Raw genomic sequence first — 26,084 nt, 5'->3', positions numbered from 1 at the left:
TTCATCACTCAATACCTAGGTTTACCTCCACTGTATTCACATCCTACCTTACCTTTGTCTGTACATTATACCTTGATGCTATTTTATCGCCCCCAGAAACCTCCATTTACTCTCTGTTCCAGACGTTCTAGACGACCAATTCTTATTGCTTTCAGTCGCACCCTTATTCTACTCCTCCTATGTTCCTCTGGCGATGTAGAGGTGAATCCAGGCCCTGCAGTGCCTAGCTCCACTCCTATTCCCCAGGCGCTCTCTTTTGACGACTTCTGTAACCGTAATAGCCTTGGTTTCATGCATGTTAACATTAGAAGCCTCCTCCCTAAGTTTGTTCTTTTCACTGCTTTAGCACACTCTGCCAACCCGGATGTTCTAGCTGTGTCTGAATCCTGGCTTAGGAAGACCACCAAAAATTCAGACATTTTAATTCCAAACTACAACATTTTCAGACAAGATAGAACTGCCAAAGGGGGCGGTGTTGCAATTTACTGCAAAGATAGCCTGCAGAGTTCTGTCCTACTATCCAGGTCTGTACCCAAACAATTTGAACTTCTACTTTTAAAAATCCACCTTTCTAAAAACAAGTCTCTCACCGTTGCCGCCTGCTATAGACCACCCTCTGCCCCCAGCTGTGCTCTGGACACCATATGTGAACTGATTGCCCCCCATCTATCTTCAGAGCTCGTGCTGCTAGGCGACCTAAACTGGAACATGCTTAACACCCCAGCCATCCTACAATCTAAACTTGATGCCCTCAATCTCACACAAATTATCAATGAACCTACCAGGTACCTCCCCAAAGCCTTAAACACGGGCACCCTCATAGATATCATCCTAACCAACTTCCCCTCTAAATACACCTCTGCTGTCTTCAACCAAGATCTCAGCGATCACTGCCTCATTGCCTGCATCCGTAATGGGTCAGCGGTCAAACGACCTCCTCTCATCACTGTAAAACGCTCCCTGAAACACTTCAGCGAGCAGGCCTTTCTAATCGACCTGGCCGGGGTATCCTGGAAGGATATTGACCTCATCCCGTCAGTAGAGGATGCCTGGATATTTTTTAAAAATGCCTTCCTAACCATCTTAAATAAACATGCCCCATTCAAGAAATTTAGAACCAGGAACAGATATAGCCCTTGGTTCTCCCCAGACCTGACTGCCCTTAATCAACACAAAAACGTCCTATGGCGTTCTGCATTAGCATCGAACAGCCCCCGTGATATGCAGCTGTTCAGGGAAGCTAGAAACCATTATACACAGGCAGTTAGAAAAGCCAAGGCTAGCTTTTTCAAGCAGAAATTTGCTTCTTGCAACACTAACTCAAAAAAGTTCTGGGACACTGTAAAGTCCATGGAGAATAAGAACACCTCCTCCCAGCTGCCCACTGCACTGAAGATAGGAAACACTGTCACCACTGATAAATCCACCATAATTGAAAATTTCAATAAGCATTTTTCTACTGCTGGCCATGCTTTCCACCTGGCTACTCCTACCCCTGTCAACAGCACTGCACCCCCAACAGCAACTCGCCCAAGCCTTCCCCATTTCTCCTTCTCCCAAATCCATTCAGCTGATGTTCTGAAAGAGCTGCAAAATCTGGACCCCTACAAATCAGCCGGGCTAGACAATCTGGACCCTTTCTTTCTAAAATTATCTGCCGAAATTGTTGCCACCCCTATTACTAGCCTGTTCAACCTCTCTTTCGTGTCGTCTGAGATTCCCAAAGATTGGAAAGCAGCTGCGGTCATCCCCCTCTTCAAAGGGGGGGACACTCTTGACCCAAACTGCTACAGACCTATATCTATCCTACCATGCCTTTCTAAGGTCTTCGAAAGCCAAGTCAACAAACAGATTACCGACCATTTTGAATCTCACCATACCTTCTCTGCTATGCAATCTGGTTTCAGAGCTGGTCATGGGTGCACCTCAGCCACGCTCAAGGTCCTAAACGATATCTTAACCGCCATCGATAAGAAACATTACTGTGCAGCCGTATTCATTGATCTGGCCAAGGCTTTCGACTCTGTCAATCACCACATCCTCATCGGCAGACTCAACAGCCTTGGTTTCTCAAATGATTGCCTCGCCTGGTTCACCAACTACTTCTCTGATAGAGTTCAGTGTGTCAAATCTGAGGGTCTGTTGTCCGGACCTCTGGCAGTCTCTATGGGGGTGCCACAGGGTTCAATTCTTGGACCGACTCTCTTCTCTGTATACATCAATGAGGTCGCTCTTGCTGCTGGTGAGTCTCTGATCCACCTCTACGCAGACGACACCATTCTGTATACTTCCGGCCCTTCTTTGGACACTGTGTTAACAACCCTCCAGGCAAGCTTCAATGCCATACAACTCTCCTTCCGTGGCCTCCAACTGCTCTTAAATACAAGTAAAACTAAATGCATGCTCTTCAACCGATCACTACCTGCACCTACCCGCCTGTCCAACATCACTACTCTGGACGGCTCTGACTTAGAATACGTGGACAACTACAAATACTTAGGTGTCTGGTTAGACTGTAAACTCTCCTTCCAGACCCATATCAAACATCTCCAATCCAAAGTTAAATCTAGAATTGGCTTCCTATTTCGCAACAAAGCATCCTTCACTCATGCTGCCAAACATACCCTTGTAAAACTGACCATCCTACCAATCCTCGACTTTGGCGATGTAATTTACAAAATAGCCTCCAATACCCTACTCAACAAACTGGATGCAGTCTATCACAGTGCAATCCGTTTTGTCACCAAAGCCCCATACACTACCCACCATTGCGACCTGTACGCTCTCGTTGGCTGGCCCTCGCTTCATACTCGTCGCCAAACCCACTGGCTCCATGTCATCTACAAGACCCTGCTAGGTAAAGTCCCCCCTTATCTCAGCTCGCTGGTCACCATAGCATCTCCCACCTGTAGCACACGCTCCAGCAGGTATATCTCTCTAGTCACCCCCAAAACCAATTCTTTCTTTGGCCGCCTCTCTTTCCAGTTCTCTGCTGCCAATGACTGGAACGAACTACAAAAATCTCTGAAACTGGAAACTCTTATCTCCCTCACTAGCTTTAAGCACCAACTGTCAGAGCAGCTCACAGATTACTGCACCTGTACATAGCCCACATATAATTTAGCCCTATCAACTACCTCTTTCCCAACTGTATTTAATTTATGTATTTATTTTGCTCCTTTGCACCCCATTATTTTTATTTCTACTTTGCACATTCTTCCATTGCAAAACTACCATTCCAGTGTTTTACTTGCTATATTGTATTTACCTTGCCACCAAGGCCTTTTTTTGCCTTTACCTCCCTTCTCACCTCATTTGCTCACATTGTATATAGACTTGTTTATACTTTATTATTGACTGTATGTTTGTTTTACTCCATGTGTAACTCTGTGTTGTTGTATCTGTCGAACTGCTTTGCTTTATCTTGGCCAGGTCGCAATTGTAAATGAGAACTTGTTCTCAACTTGCCTACCTGGTTAAATAAAGGTAAAATAAAAAAAAATAAAAAAAATTGATTGAATTAGGGCTACAGTTGTGTAACCATCACTCACTATGCAGTGCACCAACCAGGAGAGGAGAGGAAGCCACACACTCAAACTGTTGCCTGATATAAGACATCAACAAACACTGGCCTTTCAACCACAGAGGTAACACATGTACATCCCAGGGAGTTGAAGCGAGGTAAAGCTATTCATTAAACTGCCTTTAGGGGCAATTTGGGACAGTTTTTCCAATTCGTAAGCCAAAAACCCCATATATCCCTCCCTGTGCAAATTAGAAGCTCTTTGTAAATGGCAGGATAAACAACGTACAGTATAATCAAATCTCACTGAAAATATGATATTTTGTATTAAGGTTTAGGAGACAAGTATGTCATACCAGTACATGTGTGCCTCCCAAATGGCACCCTATTCCCTATATAGTGGACTACTTTTGACCAGGATCTGTAGAGAATAGGGTGCCATTTAGGATGCAGACTCTTTTTGTTTTTTCACATAGTTTTCTCTGCTAAATGGAAGTTGTCATGGTGACCTTGACAAGCGATCTCATTCAGGGCTATGTAGGGAATAGGGTGCTATTAAACATTTAGGGGAGATTCTCATTGACAGAAGCTTATTTTAAGCATGATCACATGCACAGGGATTACTCTCCCTTAACAGGCTGACCATACACGAGAGACTGATCACACATTGACTATTCTATTGACCAGATAAGAGTGCTGGTCTCTGAGGGTGGTAAACTGGAGCCATATACACCCCTATTAGACTCAGATAAGCAATGAAGAGAGCTCTCTCTTTCTCTCGTGCGTGTGTTCTCTCTCTCTCACTCGCTCCCTCTATTTATCTTGCTTGCTCTCTCTCTCACTCCCTCTGTTCTGCTCTCTCTCTCGCTTTCTCTTTCTCTCTCTCTCGCATTCTCTCTCTACCTCACTCCTTCTTTATTTATTTGGTTGACTCTCACGCTCTCTCTCTCTCACTCCCTCTCACTCTTGCTCTCTCTCTCTCTTACTTTCTCTCTCTCTCTCTCTCTCTCTCTCTCTCTCTCTCTCTCTCTCTCACTGTATCTCTCTCTCTTTTCTGGGAGAGATAAGGACAGCACAAGGTCTGGCTCATCTTGTGTAAAGTAATTGATTTAAAATAATATTATTTCAGACCGGGAGGGGTTGATGCCACAATAGGCCCATCCTACTATGGGTCTGAAATAGTGAGGCTATTCTACTTTGGAAGATACAGTTCTAATACAGTACTGATACAGTTCTAATACAGTACTGATACAGTTCTAATACAGTTCTGATACAGTTCTAATACAGTTCTGATGCAGTACTGATACAGTTCTGATACAGTACGGATACAGTTCTGATACAGTACGGATACAGTTCTGATACAGTACTGATACAGTTCTAATACAGTTATGATGCAGTACTGATACAATCCGATACAGTTCTGATACTTTACTGATAAAGTACGATACAGTACTGATACAGTTCTGATACAGTACTGATTCAGTTCTGATGCAGTACTGATACAGTTCTGATACCGTACTGGTACAGTACGATACAGTACGATCCAGTACTAATACAGTTCTGATACAGTCCTGATACAGTTCTGATACAGTACGATACAGTACTGATACAGTTCTGATACAGTACTGACACAGTACTGATACAGTTCTGATACAGTACTGATACAGTATGATACAGTTCTGATACAGTACTGATTAGAAGTCGACCGATTAATCGGAATGGCCGGAAATCGGTATTTTTGGGAAATCTGTATTTAAAAAAATATATATATATATTTTTATACCTTTATTTAACTAGGCAAGTCAGTTAAGAACACATTCTTATTCTCAATGACGGCCTAGGAACGGTGGGTTAACTGCCTTGTTCATTGGCAGAACGATAGATTTTCACTTTGTCAGCTCGGGGGATCCAATCTTGCAACCAGTTAACTAGTCCATCGCAATAATGACCTGCCTCTCTCTCGTTGCACTCCACAACGACACTGTTACGCGAATGCAGTAAGCCAAGGTAAGTTGCTAGCTAGCATTAAACTTATCTTATAAAAAACAATCAATCATAATCACTAGTTAACTACACATGGTTGATGATATTACTAGATATTATCTAGCGTGTCCTGCGTTGCATATAATCTGACTGAGCATACAAGCATACAAGTATCTGACTGAGTGGTGGTAGGCAGAAGCAGGTGTGGAAACATTCATTCAAACAGCACTTTTGCGCGTTTTCTCAGCAGCTCTTCGTTGTGCGTCAGGCATTGCGCTGTTTATGACTTCAAGCCTATCAACTCCCGAGATGAGGCTGGTGTAACCGAAGTGAAATGGCTAGCTAGTTAGCGCGCGCTAACTAGAGGGAAGGAAGCTATACTGTTACACTGGCAATACTAAAGTGCCTATAAGAACATCCAATAGTCAAAGGTTAATGAAATTCAAATGGTATAGAGGGAAATAGTCCTATAATTCATATAATAACTACAACCTAAAACTTTTTTCCTGGGAATATTGAAGACTCATGTTAAAAGGAACCACCAGTTTTCATATGTTCTCATTTTCTGAGCAAGGAACTGAAACGTTAGCTTTCTTGCATAGCATATATTGCACTTTTACTTTCTTCTCCAACACTTTGTTTTTGCATTATTTAAAGCAAATTGAACATGTTTACATTGAGGCTAAATTGATTTTATTGATGTATTATATTAAGTTAAAATAAGTGTTCATTCAGTATTGTTGTAATTGTCATTATTACAATTTGTTTTTAAATTGTCAGATTAATCGGTATCGGCTTTTTTTGGTCCTCCAATAATCGGTATCGGCGTTGAAAAATCATATTCGGTCGACCTCTAGTACTGATACAGTACTGATACAGTTCTGATATAGTACTGATACAGTTCTGATACAGTACTGATACAGTACGATACAGTACGATACAGTACTGATACAGTACTGATTCAGTTCTGCTACGGTGTACTGACACTCCAATAAGTGTAGGTCAAATCACGCCAAGCATTCAGGCATGCCGTAGCCTATTGGAATTAAATACGCAAACTTAAGCAAAACAGGTCATATAAGAAGCGATGCACTGTTATCAATGAACAGAATCTGCATGATAGAAACATACCACATCACTTTTCTGTTCCTCATCAGCTGGGTCAATGCTTGTCCTCCAGCCCTCACAACAAGATAATGGGCTTGACATTGATGCCAGTCAAATCCTATGTTCTCATTCCTTGTGTGGGAAGTTATCAGTAAGTCAGGCTGATATTTCCTCATATGGGAAGTTATCAGCAAGCCAGGTTGATATTTCCTCATGAGATGGTGAGACCAGCAGGGTCATTACATTTAAACCTAAAGGACTAAACAGACTGCACTGACTAACGGTTAAAAGCAGCGCATCCGGCTGTCCTATCGCATCTGACCACAGAACATCGGCAGTCATTTACTGATAATGTTCAAATGATTCTATGTGTTGCATCAAATCATTGGTGGACAAGGACAATCAGCAGCTGATCTACTGAGAGTGTTCTCATGTAGATCTGTATCAGTCCTAACCCCACTGTATCAGTCCTAACCCACTGTATCAGTCCGAACCCCACTGTATCAGTCCGAACCCCACTGTATCAGTCCTAACCCCCTGTATCAGTCCTAACCCCCTGTATCTGTCCTAACCCCACTGTATCAGTCGTAACCCACTGTATCAGTCCTAAACCACTGCATCAGTCCTGACACCACTGTATCAGTCCTAACCCCACTGTATCAGTCCTGACACCACTGTATCAGTCCTAACCATAATCTCACTGTATCAGACCAAACCCTAACCCCACTGTATCAGTCCTAACCATAACGTCACTGAATCAGTCCTAACCTTAACCTAACTGTATCAGACCTAACCCTAACCCCACTGTATGAGTCCTAACCCTAACGTCACTGTATCAGTACTAACCCTAACACTCCTGTATCAGTCCTAACCCCACTGTATCAGTCACAACCCTAACCCCACTGTATCAGTCCTAACCCCACTGTATCAGTCATAAATCCCCTGAATCAGTCCTAACCCTAACCCTACTGTATCAGTCCTAACCCCACTGTATCAGTCCTAACCCTAACCCCACTGTATCAGTCCTAACCCAACTGTATCAGTCATAAATCCCCTGAATCAGTCCTAACCCCACTGTATCAGTCCCAACCCTAACCCCACTGTATCAGTCCTAACCCTAACCCCACTGCATCAGTACTAACTCCGAACCCACTGTATCACTCCTAACCAGAAACCCAATGTATCAGTCCTAACCCCTCTGTATCAGTACTAATTTTAACCCCACTGTATCAGTCCTAACCCCACTGTATCAGTCCTTAACCCTAACCCCACTGTATCAGTCCCAACTCTAACCCCACTGTATCAGTCCTAACCATAACCCCACTGTATCAGTCCTAACCCCCTGTATCAGTACTAACGCTAACCCCACTGTATCAGTCCTAACCCCACTGTATCAGTCCTAACCCCACTGTATCAGTCCTTAACCCTAACCCCACTGTATCAGTCCTAACGCTAACCCCACTGTATCAGTCCTAACGCTAACCCCACTGTATCAGTCCTAACCCCACTGTATAAGTCCTAACACTGCTGTATCAGTACTAACCACACTGTATAAGTCCTACCCCCATTGTATAAGTCCCAACCCCCCTGTATCAGTACTAACCCCACTGTATCAGTACTAACCCCACTGTATCAGTCCTAACTTCACTGTATCAGTCCTAACCCCACTGTATCAGTCCTAACCCCACTATATCAGTCATAAATCCCCTGTATCAGTCCTAACCGCAACCCCACTGTATCAGTCCTAACCATAACCCCACTGTATCAGTCCTAACCCCCTGTATCAGTACTAACGCTAACCCCACTGTATCAGTCCTAACCCCACTGTATAAGTCTTAACCCTCCTGTATCAGTACTAACCCTAACCCCACTGTATCAGTCCTAACCCCACTGTATCAGTCCTAACCCCACTGTATAATTCCTAACCCCACTGTATCAGTCCTAACCCTCCAGTATCAGTTCTAACTCTAACCTCACTGTATCAGTCCTAATCTTACCGTATCAGTACTAACCCCACTGTATCAGTCATAAATCCCCTGTATCAGTCCTAACCCTAATCCCACTGTATCAGTCCTAACGCTAACCCCCCAGGAGGGTTAGGACTTATACAGTGGGGTTAGGACTGATACAGTGGGGTTAGGACTGATACAGTGGGGTTAGGACTGATACAGTGGGGTTAGCGTTAGTACTGATACAGGGGGGTTAGGACTTATACATTGGGGTTAGGACTGATACAGTGGGGTTAGGACTGATACAGTAGGGTTGGTGTTAGTACTGATACAGTCCCAACCCCACTGTATCAGTCCTAACCCCCACTGTATCAGTCCTAACCCCACTGTATCAGTCATAAATCCCCTGAATCAGTCCTAACCCTAACCCCACTGTATCAGTCATAAATCCCCTGAATCAGTCCTAACCCTAACCCTACTGTTTCAGTCCTAACCCCACTGTATCAGTCCTAATCCTAACCCCACTGTATCAGTCCTAACCCCCCTGCATCAGTTCTAACCCCACTGTATCAGTCCTAACCCTAACCTCACTGTATCAGTCCCAACCCTAACCCCACTGTATCAGTCCCAACCCTAACCCCACTGTATCAGTCCTAACCCTAACCTCACTGTATCAGTCCTAACCCCACTGTATCACTCCTAACCATAACCACACTGTATCAGTCCTAACCCCCCTGTATCAGTACTAACGTTAACCCCACTGTATCAGTCCCAACCCTAACCCCACTGTATCAGTCCTATCCCCACTGTATCAGTCCCAACCCTAACCCCACTGTATCAGTCCTAACCCCCCTGCATCAGTTCTAACCCCACTGTATCAGTTCTAACCCCACTGTATCAGTCCTAAACCTAACCCCACTGTGTCATTCCTAACCCCACTGTATCAGTATGATTAACGATAAGGAGCACATGATGTTGACAGCGAGCTATACCTTAGGGAACGTCAGACTGACTACATGGCATTGACTATTGAGACAACTTAGATAACGTCATTCCATTTCCAAGTGTTTGAGTCTAATACTCATAAACACACTTCTGTACAGCTCCAAAGATCCTTGGCTATTTTTACTCTGTATTGTACTGAGTCTATTCCTGTTCCTTTTCGCAGTGAAGGACAAAGGGCTTTCAATGTAGAAACAAATAGCACTGTCTGACAGGGACCGCCTGAAATTCAGATCAAATTAAATGTTATTCATCACATACACAGTTTACAGCAGGTATAAAAGGTGCAGAGAAATGCTTGTGTGCTAACTCCATCAACAATACTCCATAGTCCCTGTCACGGACCCCCCTGGTACTGCTGCTCATTCCGTTCACCAGCTCCGGAGGTCTAAGTCACCGGCCTTCTAGGCGTCACTGAACTGGATTCATTACCACCAACCCCGGACTGTCTTGTCTCATTACGCACATCTGGTTCCCATTCCCCCTGATTAGTATGTTATATATGTGCCCTCTGTTCCCCATTGTCCTTGTCGGTTGTTGTTACCATGTCTGTTGGTTTTGTGAGCGCACCTGTGCTGTTGTATCGGCTTCCATGCTGCGTGTTATTGTGCACTTGTTTTGCGGGTCTTGTTCCGTGTATTATTTAGAGGTTTATACCTCGCTCTTTTGTTTGGGTGGAGAAAATTAACCCCCTATTACATATTCCTGCGCTTGTCTCCTATCAATATACAGCATGACAGAATAACCAACCCACTAAATGGAGACAGCAGGAAAGACCGAGCTGTCGACCATCGTAGAGACAGTCCAGCACCATCCTGCGTTTGGAGGGGAATGTGCAGTCCCTCCAGTCTCCAGCACCGGTTCCGGCGCCAGCCCCCACACCACTCGCTTTCTCCGTCCCATCTGAGCTGGTTCACGGAATACCCCTGTCCCTCCCGGAGCGCTTTGACGGCGCACCAGCGAAATGCATGAGATTCCTTCTGCAATGCGACCTGTACCTTGCTCGCTATGCCGAGGCTGTCTCCGGGAGAGACAGAGTTGCCACCGTCATCTCAGCACTGACCGGACGGGCGCTGGACTGGGGTGCTGCGGTCTGGTAAACGGGCGGACCCGAGGTCAAGTCCTACGAGCGCTTCACCCTCATCTTCCGCTCGGTGTTTGATCATCCTGTGGAGGGCCGAGAGGAGGGTGAGCGCCTACTCCAACTATGCCAGGGATCTAGGATCACCTCGGTGTTCGCTCTGGAGTTCCGGACCATCGCAGCCTCCACCAGATGGACGAGTCGGCTCAGGTCGCCGTGTTGCGCTGCGGACTGCGGGAGGAGGTACAGATGGAGTTACCCTGCTGTGATGACAACCTGTGACTCCACCAGCTCATCAGCATGGTGATTCGTTTGGATAACCTCCTGCGACCTGAGCGGAATCCGGAGCCCATGGCTACACCTGCTCCGTGGCCAGAGCCGATGGAGGTGGGCTCTGCACGTTTGCCCAAGGCAAAGCATAGGAGAAGGAGGAATCTAGGCCTCTGCTCCTATTGTGGAGTAAGGGGTCATTTCTCCCCAACCTGTCCTCTATCCACTAATAGGCGAGGAGGTGACAAGCCAGGGAATTCTCCTGCTCCAACCCAGGTAGGATGTAAGATCTCCCCTCCTTTTCTGTCAACTCAACTCAACAACTCAGTGTGTTTTCCCAATAAATTCCCTGAATAACCTAGCCCCTCACTCCCGTTAGCTCTGATTAATTCCGGAGCTGCCAGGAATCTTTTAGACTGGCTACTGCATTACACATTCCTTTGGTTCCCCTACAGTCACCCATTTCGGTTCAAGCCCTGGATAATCGTCCAATTGAGACAGGGCTCGTACATCGCATCCCTGTTCCTGTTTCTCTGCTGACCCATGACATTCATTTAGAACAGGGCACCTTTTTGATTATAGACACTCCCACACACCACGTTGTGTTAGGTCTCCCCTGGTTGAGTTGGCATAACCCTGTTATTTCCTGGTCTGAGGGGAGACAGCTGGGTTGGTTGAAGGAGTGTCAGGGGACTTGTCTCGCGGTGTCTGTCAACACCACTATGGTGGAATGTCCGGACCACGCCCCTCAAGTGGAGTTACCGGAGGAATACCAGGATCTGCATCTAAGTTCCAGGCTACACGCCTGCCTCCTCATCGCCACTGGGACTGTGCCATTGACCTGCTGTCTGACACAGCCCTCCCGATAGGACACGTCTATCCTCTCTCCTATGCGGAGACCGTTACAATGGAGACCTACGTACAGGAGAGCCTCTAGCAGGGTTTTATCCGCCCCTCTATGTCACCAGCCTCCTCAAGCTTATTTTTTGTTAAAAATAAAGATGGGGGACTGCGCCCCTGCATTGATTATCGAACTCTGAATAAAGCCACCATTAAGTTAAGCTATCCTTTACCCCTCATCCCAACCATCATCGAACAAATGCACAGGGCGCAGTACTTCACGAAACTGAACTTGAGGAGCGCCTACAATCTGGTGCACATTCGTGCAGGCGACGAATGGAAAACAGCCTTTTCTACGACCACGGGCCATTATCGTAATGATTGTCTAACGCTCCGTCTTCCAGGCATTTATTAACAAAGTGTTTCAGGACATGCTGGGATGGAGCGCAGTGGTTTATATAGACAACATTTTGGTCTATTCTGCTGACCGCACCCAGCATGTCTCGTTAGTCAGGTCTGTGCTGGGAAAACTGTTGGAGCATGATCTATATATATATATATATATATATATATATATATATATATATATATATATATATATATATATTTTTTTTTATTTTTTTTTATTTTTTTTTTAACTTTGTTTATTGAATTTTCAACACCTGCATTTACAAAATAATTGCACTATAAAGTTATTTGGTAGTAATACAAAACAACACATCAAAGACAACAATACAGCAAAACAAAGAGAGGGACAAACATAAAAAATGTCAAATAAAATAAAAAGACCAAAAATATATTTTGATACAGTTGTTACAGGTCAACTAGCACAGATAGTACAGTCCTTAACATCCGAGATGTCGTGTATCCACATACCAGGCCTCTTACATCACCAATATATAAATATACATCACTCTGGAACTGCAGGATTTCCATCTAAGTAAAATGAATTTTCTCGCTAACAAAGTGACAAAGGCAATTATATCCTTATTCATTTTGGTCAGTTGTATTGTGGGTAAGGAAACCCCAAATAATGCAGTAAAAGGGTCTGGCTCGATCTGTGTGCCGCTTAATTCTGAGAGTGTGTTAAAGATGTCTTTCCAGAATCCAACAGAATCCAACAAGAAAACATGTGTACATGGATTATCTTGCTTTGGTCCAGTGGGCCCTATGAATGAGTATGCATTGAATGAGACCGTGTCGATTACAAATAGAAGAGGTATGTATATATGTATGTATATACCTTTTTGAGTGCCCCTTCCCATGGTTCATCAGATATTTCCTCACCCAGATCCTCCTCCCGTGTGGATTTAACATAGTTTAATGAGGTGGTTTGTAGTGAGCAAATTTGACTATAGATGATTGACAAGGTGCCTTTCAGAGTAGGAAGTGGGATAAGAAATGTGTCAAACTGTGTTTCACCAGGAAGGGTGGGGAATTGGGGATCTATGCTGTGGACGTAACTCTGGACTTGTAAGAACCTAAAGAAATGATGTCTGGGAAGACCAAATTTAGCTGATAATTGTTCAAACATACTAAATGTATTGTTAATATAGAGATCTCTGAATCTTTAAATTATTTTTTTATTTCACCTTTATTTAACCAAGTAGGCTAGTTGAGAACAAGTTCTCATTTACAACTGTGACCTGGCCAAGATAAAGCAAAGCAGTTCGACATATACAACAACACAGAGTTACACAGGGAATAAACAAACATACAGTCAATAATACAGTAGAAAAACTCTATACACAGTGTGTGCAAATGAGGCAATAAATAGGCCATGGTGGCGAAGTAATTACAATATACCAATTAAACCCTGGAGTGATAGATGTGCAGAAGATGAATGTGCAAGTAGAGATACTAGGGTGCAAAGGAGCAAGATAAATAAATAAATACAGTATGAGGATGAGGTAGTTGGATGGGATATTTACAGATGGACTATGTACAGGTGTAGTGATCTGTGAGCTGCTCTGACAGCTTGTGCTTAAAGCTAGTGAGGGAGAGGAGAGCCTCCAGTTTCAGTGCAGTTCGTTCCAGTCATTGGCAGCAGAGAACTGGAAGGAAAGGCGGCCAAATTAGGAATTGGCTTTGGGGGTGACCAGTGAGATATACCTGCTGGAGCGCGTGCTATGGGTGGGTGCTGCTATGGTGACCAGTGAGCTGAGATAAGGCTGGCCTTTACCTAGCAAAGACTTGTGGATGACCTGGAGCCAGTGGGTTTGGCGACAAGTATGAAGCGAGGGCCAGCGTACCGGTCGCAGTGGTGGGTAGTATACAGTATGGGGCTTTGGTGACAAAACGGATGGCACTGTGATAGACTGCATCCAATTTGTTGAGTAGAATGTTGGAGGCTATTTTGTAGATGACATCGCCAAAGTCGAGGATCAGTAGGATGGTAAGTTTTACGAGGGTATGTTTGGCAGCATGAGTGAAGGAGGCTTTGTTGTGAATACCGAGACTAGACCATGTTTAGAAATCACCATCAACCATAGATGGGGGAAAGCTGGGTTTGAGGCTACCAGAGCAAAATAAGAGGTTGTCTGAAACCCAAAGTGGGGCCTAAATTGATTCCACATCTTCAATGTTGTTTTGACATATATATTTTTGGTGAAGGAGGAGTAAGGGCCTGTAACGGAGGAGCGAGGGAAGACAATGATGCCGGTATAGATGAGGTGGCCTCCATCTCCAGTCAAATTGGGGGTGGGAATATCTCTCTGCTCTGCAACCAGTACTGAAAGACCTGCGTTCCAAATCGTCCTTAGTACAGGTTAAAAGAGGAGCAAAGTTGGCTTGAAAAAGGTTTTCAAATCTGATTATGACATGTACCCCGAGATAAATAAAACTACTCTGAGCAATTTTAAATGGCAAGTTATGTAAAGGCGATTTTTGTGCGGCCATATTAAGCAGCATCAATTCGCTTTTATTTAGATTCAGTTTATACCCTGATAAGTGACCGAAGGATGTGAAAGTGGAAAGGAACAGAAATATAAAGGTTGGATGTGTATAATAAGCATGATCTCTGTCCTTTTTGGGCTACCTCATATCCATGGAAGGAGTGGAGATGGAAGGAGTGGAGATGGAGGAGCAACGCGTCAGCGCAGTCAGGTCATGGTCCATCCCCAACTATGTGAAAGCAGTCCAGCGATTCCTGGGGTTCGCCAACTATTTACGGAAGTTCATCCGGGGCTTCAGCACAGTGGTGGCGCCTCTTACCTCCCTGCTGAGAGGAGGGGATATTCGAGACGCTGAAGGCACGCTTCACCACTGCTTCCGTGCTGGCACATCCGACCCCTCACTTCCCTTCAATGTCGAGGTGGATGCCTCCAAAGTAGGAGTCGGGGCAGTGCTGTCCCAGCGCACTGGAACCCCTCCAAAGCTGCGGGCTGTGCCTTCTACTCCAAGCAGCTGAGCCCCGTCCAGAGGAATCACGACGTCGGTGACCGGGAACTCTTGGTGGTCAAGAAGACTCTGAAGGCGTGGAGGCACTGCTTGGAGAGGTCCAAACACCCTTTCCTGGTGTGGACGGACCACCGCAAACTGGAGTACATCACAGCAGCGAAGAGGTAAAAACCCGAGACAGGCCAGGTGGGCTCTATTCTTCGCCAGGTTCCAATTCCAGGCTCGAAGAACGTGAAGGCAGACGCCTTGTCCCGCATCTATGACACAGAGGAGAGAGAGGGAGAGGAGACCCCATCATCCCTCTGTCCCGTATCATCGCGCCAGTGGTGTGGGACATGGACGCATACATACGGCAGGCCCTGCACACGGAACCCGCACCTGCACAGTGCCCGGACAACCGTGCCTACGTGCCCACGGGTGTGCGGGACCGCCTCCTACCCGGCGCCTGTGTCGGGTCATCCTGGGATAAGCCATACCATCACCTGCCTGACTGAGAAGTACTGGTGGCCCACCTTGGCTAGGGACGACCCGGGTTTACGTCTCTTACTGCTCCATCTGTGCCCAGCCAAAGACACCCAGACACCTCCCGTATGGAAAGCTCCTTCCCCTGCCGGTTCCACAATGACCCTGGTCTCACCTCTCGGTGGACTTGTCACTGACCTTCCCCTCTCGCAGGGGAACACCACCATTCTCATTGTTGTGGACCGGTTTTCCAAAGCTCCAATGCAAACCGCTCAAAATGCTCTTTATACGCACGTCTTCAGGCACTACGGGATGTGGGGTTTCTGCGCGCTGAGGAGACCTGGAACGCCAGAGGAGGGTTAATAAGGTAACATACCGCTTGCAATTCCCTACTGATTAAAGCATTAACCCAACTTTTCATGTCTTTCTCCTCATTCAAGTGGTGCCTGGTCGCCCCACTGGACCCAGTGACGCCGGGCGAGGCGTCTACAGTACCTCATCGACTGGGAGGGGTACGGCCCTTGTCTCATTACGCACACCTGGTTCCCATTCCCCCTGATTAGTATGTTATATATGTGCCTTCTGTTCCCCATTGTCCTTGTCGGTTATTGTTACCATGTCCGTTGGTCTTGTGAGCACCTGTGCTGTTGTACTGGCTTCCATGCTGCGTGTTATTGTGCACTTGTTTTACGGGACTTGTCCTGTGTATTGTTTAAAGGTTTACACCTCGCTCTTTTGTTTGGGTGGAGAAAATAAATCCCCCTATTATATTCCTGCACTTGTCTCCTATCATTATACAGTGTGACACTCCCTCAACAACGCTACAGTGCCCTGCAAAAGTATTCATCCCCCTTTGCGTTTTTCCTATTTTGTTGGATTACAACCTGTAATTTAAATGGATTTTGGGGGGGATTTCATGTAATGGACATACACAAAATAGTCCAAATTGCAAGGTTGTGGAGAAGTGAAATTAAAAACATAACTTGTTTCAAAAAATTCTAAAAAAATGTAAATGGAAAAGTGGTGTGTGCATGTATTCCCCCCTTTGCTATGAAGCCCCTAAATAAGATCTGGTGCAACCAATTACCTTCAGAAGTCACATAATTAATTAAATAAAGTCCACCTGTGTGCAATCTAAGTGTCACATGATCTGTCACATGATCTCAGTATATATGCACCTGTTCTGAAAGGCCCCAGAGTCCGCAACACCACTAAGCAAGGGGCACCACTAAGCAACACCTCTCATCACCCCGAGAACACCATCCCACACTGAAGCATGGTGGTGGCAGCATCATGCTGTGGGTGTGTTTTCCATTGGCAGGGACTGGGAAACTGGTCAGAATTTAAGGAATGATGGATGGCGCTAAATACAGGGAAATTCTTGAGGGAAACCTGTTTGTCTTCCAGAGATTTGAGACTGGGAGGGAGGTTCACCTTCCACCAGGACAATGACCCTAAGCATACTGCTAAAGCAACACTTGAGTGGTTTAAGGGGAAACATTTAATTTTCTTAGAATGGCCAAAGCCAAGACCTCAATTCAATTGAGAATCTGCGGTATGACTTAAAGATTGCTGTACACCAGCGGAACCCATCCAACTTGAAGGGGCTGGAGCAATTTTGCCTTGAAGAATGGGCAAAAATCCCAGTGGCTAGATGTGCCAAGCTTATAGAGACATACCCCAAGAGACTTGCAGCTGAAAATGCTGCAAAAGGTGGCTCTACAAAGTATTGACTTTGTTGGGGTGAATAGTTATGCACGCTCAAGTATTCTGTTTTTTTGTCTTATCTCTTGTTTGTTTCACAATAAAAAATATTTTGCATCTTCAAAGAGGCATGTTGTGTAAATCAAATGATACAACCCCCCCAAAATCCATTTTAATTCCAGGTTGTAAGGCAACATAATAGGAAAAATGCCAAGAGGGTGACTACTTTCGCAAGGCACTGTAGTGCACTACTTTTGACCAGGACCCATAGGGGAATAAATGGAATTGGTTGTCATTTGGGACGCCGCCTTAGACTCCAAAACCAGAGATCCCACTGCCACCCTTACATGGTCCAACATATCACACACGGTTCACATTACATAGTCTGAATAACCATGGGATTTCAGATGAGTTCAAGCCCCTCGGCAGCACAATCTTTTCTACATTAAACATTTCACAGAGGGTGCGTTCCAAATAGCTCTCTATTCACTACATAGTACGCTAATTTTGACCAGAGCTCTGGTCAAAAGCAGTGCACTATATAGGGAATAGGGTGTCATTTGGGATGCCAACAGGCCAGGGATGTTATACAAGGCCTAAGGCTCCTACAGAGATCGAAGCCCTTAAAGCTGAACACATTCTACAGGAATGTGATAATGACCCTCGCCTGTCCAATAAAGAGGTAACATGCCAACAGTGTCGGATGTAGCTCTGTTCTAGGCCGTTAGGGTGGCTTACTAATGCAGAGCCTTCCTAAACATTAGCAAGCCGCACTAACGACCTGAACCAGAGCTAGAATAGACATAGAGTCCCACCAAGCACAGTCCTCCATTCTGGTGATCCTGAGTTTTAAGAAACAGGAACAAGGCAAAGAAAGACTGAACGAAACCTGCTCAAGTGATTTCCCCAAATCCACCAGGGCTTTATATAAGATGATTTGTGGAGATTATGAAATGAGTGTGCCTTCCTCTACTCTAGTAATAGGCCTGGTTTATCAATCAAAAAGAGCAATCATAAAAGTTTATATAAATCCTTAGGAACCCTGCCGTGGTACTAAACAAATCAAATCAAGGTTTATTGGTAGCGTACACAGATGACAACATGCTGAAAGAACGGCAATTCCATTGTATGTATCTCACAGCGAAACTTAATTATTATTCTCCAACGCACAAGCAGCAGCAGCATCACCAATGCATTAAAGGGGTTCCCCAGTGTACTGTCTCAAATAATACAGACTCAGTTGTACCCAGAGAAATCACAATCAGACACCATGTACATTTACCAAATGTTGATAACATGCCCTATAAAACACTTGTTATTCCCTATAAGCTATCCCTGAATACCTTTATTACAGTGCCTTCAGAAGGTATTCACACCCCTTGACAGCCTAAATTTAAAATTTATTCAATTTAGATTTTGTATCACTAGCCTGCACACTATACCCCATAATGTTAAACTGGAATTATGTTTTTGAAATGTTAATAAATTGATTTAAAAAAATGTAATGCTGAAATGTCTTGAGTCAAAATATATTCAACTTCTTTGTTATTACAAGCCTAAATAACATCAGTTACATGGAATCACTTTGTGTGCAATACTTTTTGAATGACTACCTCATCTCCATACCCCACACAAACAATTATCTGTAAAGTCCCTAAGTCAAGCAGTGAATTTCAAACACAGATTAAACCACAAAGACCAGGGAAGTTTTCCAATGCCTCACAAAGAATGGTACCTATTGGTTGTTGTGTAAACAATTTAAAAGCAGACATTGAATATCCCTTTGAGCATGGGGAAGTTAATAATTACACTTTAGATGGTGTATCAGTACACCAAGTCACTACAAAGATTACAGGCGTCCTTCCTAACTCAGTTGCTGGAGAGGCAAAGAAATGTACTTTATATCCTGAATACAAAGTGTTATGTTTGGGGCAAATCCAACACATCACTGAGTACCACTCTTCATATTTTCAAGCATGGTGGTGGCTGCATCATGTTATGGGTTTGTTTGTCATCGACAAGGACTAGGGAGTTTTTTAGGATATAAAGAAACGGAATAGAGCTAAGCACAGGCAAAATCCTAGAGGAAAACTGGGTTCATACTGCTTTTCAACAGACACTGGGAGACAAATGTACTTTTCAGCAGGACAATAACCTTGAACACAAGTCCAAATATACACTGGATTTACTTACCAAGATGACATTGAATGTTCTTGGGTGGACTAGTTACAGTTTTTACTTAAATCTGCTTGAAAATCTATGGCAATACTTGAAAATGGCTGTCTAGCATGATCAACAACCAACTTGACAGAGCTTGAAGAATTTTAAAAGAATAATCCAGGTGTGCAAAACTCTTAGAGACATACCCAGAAAGACTCCAAAGGTGATTCTAACATGTATTGACTCAGAGGTGTGAATACTTATGTAAATGAGTATTATTATTATTTCTCTATTTCATTTTCAATAAATATGCAACATTTTCTACAAACATGTTTTCACTTTGTCATTATGGGGTATTGGGTGAGAAAAACGATATTTAATCCATTTTGAATTTGGGCTGTAACACAAGAAAATGTGGAATAAGTCAAGGGGTATGAAGGCAATGTATTGTGTGTTTTGCAAGATAGAATGTCTCTCTCTCTCTCCCTCCCCCTCTCTCTCTCTCTCTCTCCCACTCTTTCTCTCTCTCTCTCTCTCTCTCTCTTCCCCCACTCTCTAGCTCTCTCTCTCTCTCTCACTTCCTCACTCTCTCTCTCTCTCTCTCTCTCTCTCTCACTTTCTCTCATCTCTACTCTTCCATAAACCAGGGGTTCATCCCAAATTGCACCCTATTCCATATATAATGCAGCACTTTTTACCAGGGCTTTTTTAAAGGGTGGTAGTGGGAGAGGAGGACCTCAGTTATCTTCATACTATAACACCACACCATCAGATTCCTAATGATAAATTGGATTAGAAAATGTATAAACCTGATTCTAGGCTACATAGTTAACCTTTGTTCTCTCTGCTGTTCCAGTCTTGTCCTGTGCACTGGCTGAAACTAATTGTTAGCCTATGGCACTTTAGAGCAGGAAATACACTCCACCAACATGGCACAGCTCCACATGCAGTACTGTGGGAGGGGTGGGTGGTCAGTCAGTCACTCACCATCAGCACAGTTCTATGTCATTCATGTCACACAATGTGTGTTGTCTAATAATGGCCATAAAAACAATGGCGGAATAATGAAGTTGCTTAACCTACTCCCTAGACTTGACGCCCCCACGGAAATAAAATTAGCATAATATAAAAATCCCCATAAAATGTGTACATTTAAGCTAGAGATCTTTTTTTTCATTGCATGCGTCTCAATCCACCCCATCAACCGATGTTGCACTTCCTCATCTGTGTGAAAGGTGACAGATTAAATTTTTTAAACATAACTTTTTTTAAAACGTTCTGAGAACGGAAGTGAAAATGTTGCCTGTTAATTTGAAGGGAGGTTAATTTGCAAGGAGGTTCTGAGAACGTTTTACTATGGTTTCCTGGACGTTTTCTTGGGAGATTTTATTAACGTTCTGAGAACGGAAATGATTGGTTATTTGAAGGTTTTTGAATAACTTTTAAAACATTTCAATAAGACTGCTAGCTTAGGTTAACTGTTTTTAGCTGCAAGCACAGATAGGATGCATTGAAAGGAATTTACTTAGGCATTAATCACAGAAACACATACATTTATTTTAGTTAGTATGGCATCAGTGAGATTCAAACCCATGATCTTCTGTTGTCTACCCATTGAATTAGTCCACTGCGCCACCAGGATGGAGACAGCATGCTATCTTTTTTTAACTCATACAAAGCTGTTCATTTTAGTCCATTCAAACAGACCCCATTTCAAAGGAAACAATCACTCAGTAAGATCAGGTGTGGCCAATTAGTGGGTGCGGCCAACACAATTAACAAGATAGAGAATAGAGAGAGTTTTGTTGACACTGAGAACGGAATGTATACGTTTTAAATAACATTCTTAGAACATTCTTTGAGCGTTACTAATGTTTTCTTGTGGTTTTCTTAAGGTTCTGAGAACATGACTTTAAAATGAACCGTGAGGAAACCTGCAGAAAACCTGAAATTCTCATGGCAGAACGTTATTTCTCCCAATTTTGTTGGATCAATTGGAGAACATTACTTTCAATTGAACCATGAGGAAACCTGTAGGAAACGTTATGCTGAAATACTAAAATTCCCACAGAAGAACATTGTTTCTTAACTTTCTTTGAACTATTTGAGAACATTCCCAATGCCAAACCAGTTGGAGAACATTCATAGAACATTATCAAAATTTAAATGTAGATCTAACCATGTTTGAACATTTAGGAAACGTTCTCTTAAAGTAATGAAATATAACGATTTTTTTCTCAAATTCCTTAAATGTGCTGAGAATGTTCTGAAGCCAAGCAACTATCCTGCACCATTCCCAGAAGGTTGTGGGAAGGTTGTTTGCAAAATGACCATAAGATAACAACGCTCTGACCAAGCTCTAAGAAACGTGATTCTCAGAACGTTATCTGCTAGCTGGGTGGTGACTAATATTATTACAATGGCAAGGAGCCCTACTGTATCTCAGTAGCCCATCGCCTAGTGATTTTCAGAACTGATGATGATGATGATGATCTCTGTGAAACTTCACCAGCTGGAGTGTTCCAACCATAGAAAATAGAATGATGTGATAGAATAAAACCTTATAATTCTGTAGTTCCAACACTGGGTTAAGAGTTTGCAATACAGACAGATTTGTTTATTAGGGCAAAGTGCAATTGTTTGGACATTAAGGAATAGGTCAGCAATCTGCAATTCAGCTCCTTTGCTTTAATGAGCTTCGTAAAAAGTGAGAAATGCCCTAGAATGACCCAAAGACTACATGTGCAATACATTAATGAAAAACATAATCAGTGGTAAACGCTGTAAGCAGATTGTTTTCCCTCTGTCTGAATAGGTTGCTCTATTTCATGCTCTTTTACCTTGCAATTTATATTGCATCAATTAACTTAACAGTTTTAGCCTCAACTCTGTTTCTTCCAGCTAGAATATACACACATCACTTATCGGAACCCCAATCTCCGTTTTTTTTTTTACACACACTAGCACCTCTTTGTCTGCTGCCTACAGCAGCCTGCAACCGTGGTATGTGACAGGACAGGGAGGGTGGGGCTGACTACGGAGCTGAGCCGGGCAGACTGGTGCAGCCCGGGACAGTATGGCGGCCTGCAAGGGAGGGGAACTTCCCCACTGTCTTCCTGGACACCCCGGGGACTGTTCCTGTTCCCCTCCTACAGGAGAACAAATATTACATGGTCCAACATACCGTAAATATGGGCTCCGAGTTTCAATACTCCCACACCAGGGGTGGGGCGGGGGGGGGGGGGGGGGGGGGGGATTATGTCTCAAATGGCATCCTATTCCCTATATAGTGCACTACTTTTGACCAGGGCCCATAAGGAATAGGGAGCCATTTGGGACAGTTTTTTAAAGTGAGGTGGTGGGAAGACAAATCAACATCTCTTTATGGTATGAACCACCATCAGTAATGTGATGTACATGTAGTTTTGTTGTTGACCTATATAGTATGAATAGTGGATACTGGATACACTCATGGCTTCCAGAGAAGGCTAAGGATAATGCATAGTGCAAGTTTGAAGGCCGAGCAAGCAGCCTCATAACCATGTGGTTAAACGAGATGGGTCGATTGCAACGAACGCAGGTCAATGCTGGATTTCTTAAAATTCTACAAACGGGAGATGATATGCACCTGTGTGTTAAAACATATATTTCATTTAAACCTTTTTAATATATTTTAAATAAAAAATATGACATAGGCCTAACTCATTGCGATTGAATTGATTTAATACACATTTCTAGTTTGGACCGTACAGCAGTGGCGGTTGGTGTCATTTAAGTGAGGTAGGATGATTTTATTTTTTATGAGCGTGGCCTTATTTCTATTACAGCATATCTATTAGATACCTGTCATTCATATTCCAAACATCCAGCTCAATGTAACATCAATAGATTTAGGCTACTACATGATCCTCAAATTTTCCCTTTACCCATCATGACGTTGCTACAACCTAGCCTATGAATGAAAGTTTAAAACGTAGGTGCACAGGTCGAGATTTTTTTTTGTAATCAAGGTGACAGACAGTGACACATGCGATACTGCCTTGCACACTCTTGCCTGCATCTAGCTGATCTAAGGTGTAATAATTAGTCCAAAAGTTGCAAATGTGAGTTTAGTATTAGACAAAATCAGGTATTTTTATCCCCGTTACGTTCCGTTTGCTTCCGTTTAAGAAGCGTTTTTATACAGAATCGGCAGAATAAATACACCCCTGATAACACACACAGTTCACTTTCATAGCAGCCACATAAAAACAGCATTAGCACTTTGATCATTGTGTATATTATTCCTTCTCACAACTATCTCCTCCTCTCACCTTTTCCCGTTGCTTGTGGACAACACATCAACTTTCTGTGACCAGACAAAAAAACCTTTACAAGCCAACCCTTCATATCATGACCTCTAACCGCTACACACAGCCTACATCGTTGTCACTTCATAGTCTACATACACTACCAGTCAAAAGTTTTAGAACACCTACTCATTCAAGAGTTTTTCTTTATTTTGACTATTTTCTACATTGTAGAATAATAGTGAAGACATCAAAACTATGAAATAACACAAATGGAATCATGTAGTAAACAAAAAAGTGTTAAACAAATCAAAATATATTTAATATTTGAGATTCTTCAAATAGCCACCCTTTGCCTTGATGACAGCTTTGCACACTCTTGGCATTCTCTCAACCAGCTTCATGAGGTAGTCAACTGGAATGCATTTCTATTAACAGGTGTGCCTTCTTAAAAGTTTATTTGTGGAATTTCTTTCCTTCTTTCCTTGCAGTCCAGGGATATTTCCCCCGATCTTGATAAGAAATTACCATACTTTTTCAAGCCAACATATTTTTTTTTCTCCCCAATTGGTAGTTACAGTCTTGTCCCATCACTGCAACTCCCGTACGGACTTGGGAGAGGTGAAGGTCGAGAGCCATGCATCCTCCAAAACACTACCCACACTGCTTATTGACACACTGCTCGCTTGACCCGGAAGCCGGCCGCACCAATGTGTCGGAGGAAACAACTGACAACCAAAGGCAGCTTGCAGGCGCCCGGCCCACCACAAGGAGTTGCCAGAGAGCGATGAAACAAGGATATCCCGGGCGGCCAAACCCTCCCCTATCCCGGACGACACTGGGCCAATTGTGCGCTGCCTCATGGGTCTCCCTGTCATGGCTGGCTCTGACACAGCCTGGGATCAATCCCAGGTCTGTAGTGTCGCCTCAAGCGGTGCATTTTATTTTTAAAGACAAGTTGTAATTAATGGATTACATAAATTGGAGAGAAAAATATATAGTAACAATAGGTTAGACCATATTAGTTTTCCATTCATACAAGGTGTCAGGTAAATTGCCACATTAGATTTGCCGTGGTAAACAAGGAAATACTTTATTTCAGTTGTACGGACTGATTGTCAAAATAGATCATTCGTCGTAAGTCTACTAAAAAATCAGGATCAATTTGTTCCATTGATAATACCCACCAGAGGGAGGAGTGTTCTTGAACTTTTTTGGCAGCAATCAGGAATAAAAGATAACCTCGACATAAATCGGTGGCAAGTGATGGTTGCAATTGAGATCAACTGTGCGAGTGATTTTAGGGCAATGTTTTTTAACCAGAGATTACCTTGAGTTAGTACGCTGGCCAGTGGTCATTGCAATAGGCCCCATATGTTTAAATTGAGGAATAGAAAAGAGCTGATGTTGCACTATGGCTCACACAGAATGAAACATTTTACAACCCTTTTCTTTGATGAAATCTAACACAGACAGTGAAAACGGGCCTCTATAGTATATTGTGCCATCGCTGTTGTGTCAATCCCCCATCATCAGAACAAAATGTCATTTTTCTACTTTTACTCAAGAACCATACAAGAAAAAACCTGTTATACATTGCTCTGTGTATTTGTCGCACAATGAGAAACTGGGAGTGGTATGTGTGATAAGGCCATATACCTTACAGGAGCAAGTGAAGATGTTGTTGAGTAATGTAGTCTACTCTGGGAAACATATGTTATCTGTGTTTTCCAGCCTACCACAGTATTTCAATATTTTGCAAAGTAGGAGGGAGAATCCGTCACCTCTCATCTAAACAACCCCTGGGGCATCTATTGTGTGCAAAAACAGGTGTAACACTCATAAGCAGAAAGCAAAACAGAATATTACACCTGTGAAAACCACAACTATACAGTACATCTGCCCTGTTTCAATTGTATTTCTCTCAAATGCAACCTCTTGTTTTTTTTCTTACACTGATGCTTACTTTACAATGTAGCGCCTCACCTCATGGTTCAACACTACACATGTGTACGCTCTATAAAAAAAGTAATGACTACAAAAAACAGTCCAAATATGAGTTTTCTAACTCTTAGAAAGCAACAAGGTCTTTAAAAATCGATGTCATGTGTAACAGTCTAAAGAGTGTAGCCTACAAATAAATTAAGTGTATTACAATTTGCTATACAGACCACTAAAGGAGATTGTGTGTCATATTAAATTATATATATATATATATTTTTTTTTATGGTCGAATTAATCAACTAAACTACAATCCCAATACAATATGATGAATATAGCAAGTCACAGACAACTGTAAAATAATTTAGAGTGTA

General features: G+C 43.3%; 1 protein-coding gene across 2 annotated transcripts in view; it reads right to left on the bottom strand.

The window, feature by feature from the left end:
- LOC110529458 (serine/threonine-protein kinase D3) overlaps positions 1-26,084 on the bottom strand; it is a 65,995-nt gene that overhangs the window by 38,031 nt on the left and 1,880 nt on the right. The gene's annotated exons all lie outside the window — the stretch shown is intronic.

This window comes from Oncorhynchus mykiss, chromosome 8 (genome assembly GCF_013265735.2).
Source record: "Oncorhynchus mykiss isolate Arlee chromosome 8, USDA_OmykA_1.1, whole genome shotgun sequence".
Classification (NCBI taxonomy): domain Eukaryota; kingdom Metazoa; phylum Chordata; class Actinopteri; order Salmoniformes; family Salmonidae; genus Oncorhynchus; species Oncorhynchus mykiss.
Note: the sequence above shows the minus strand (reverse complement) of the source record. Positions and strands in the feature narration are given on the sequence as shown.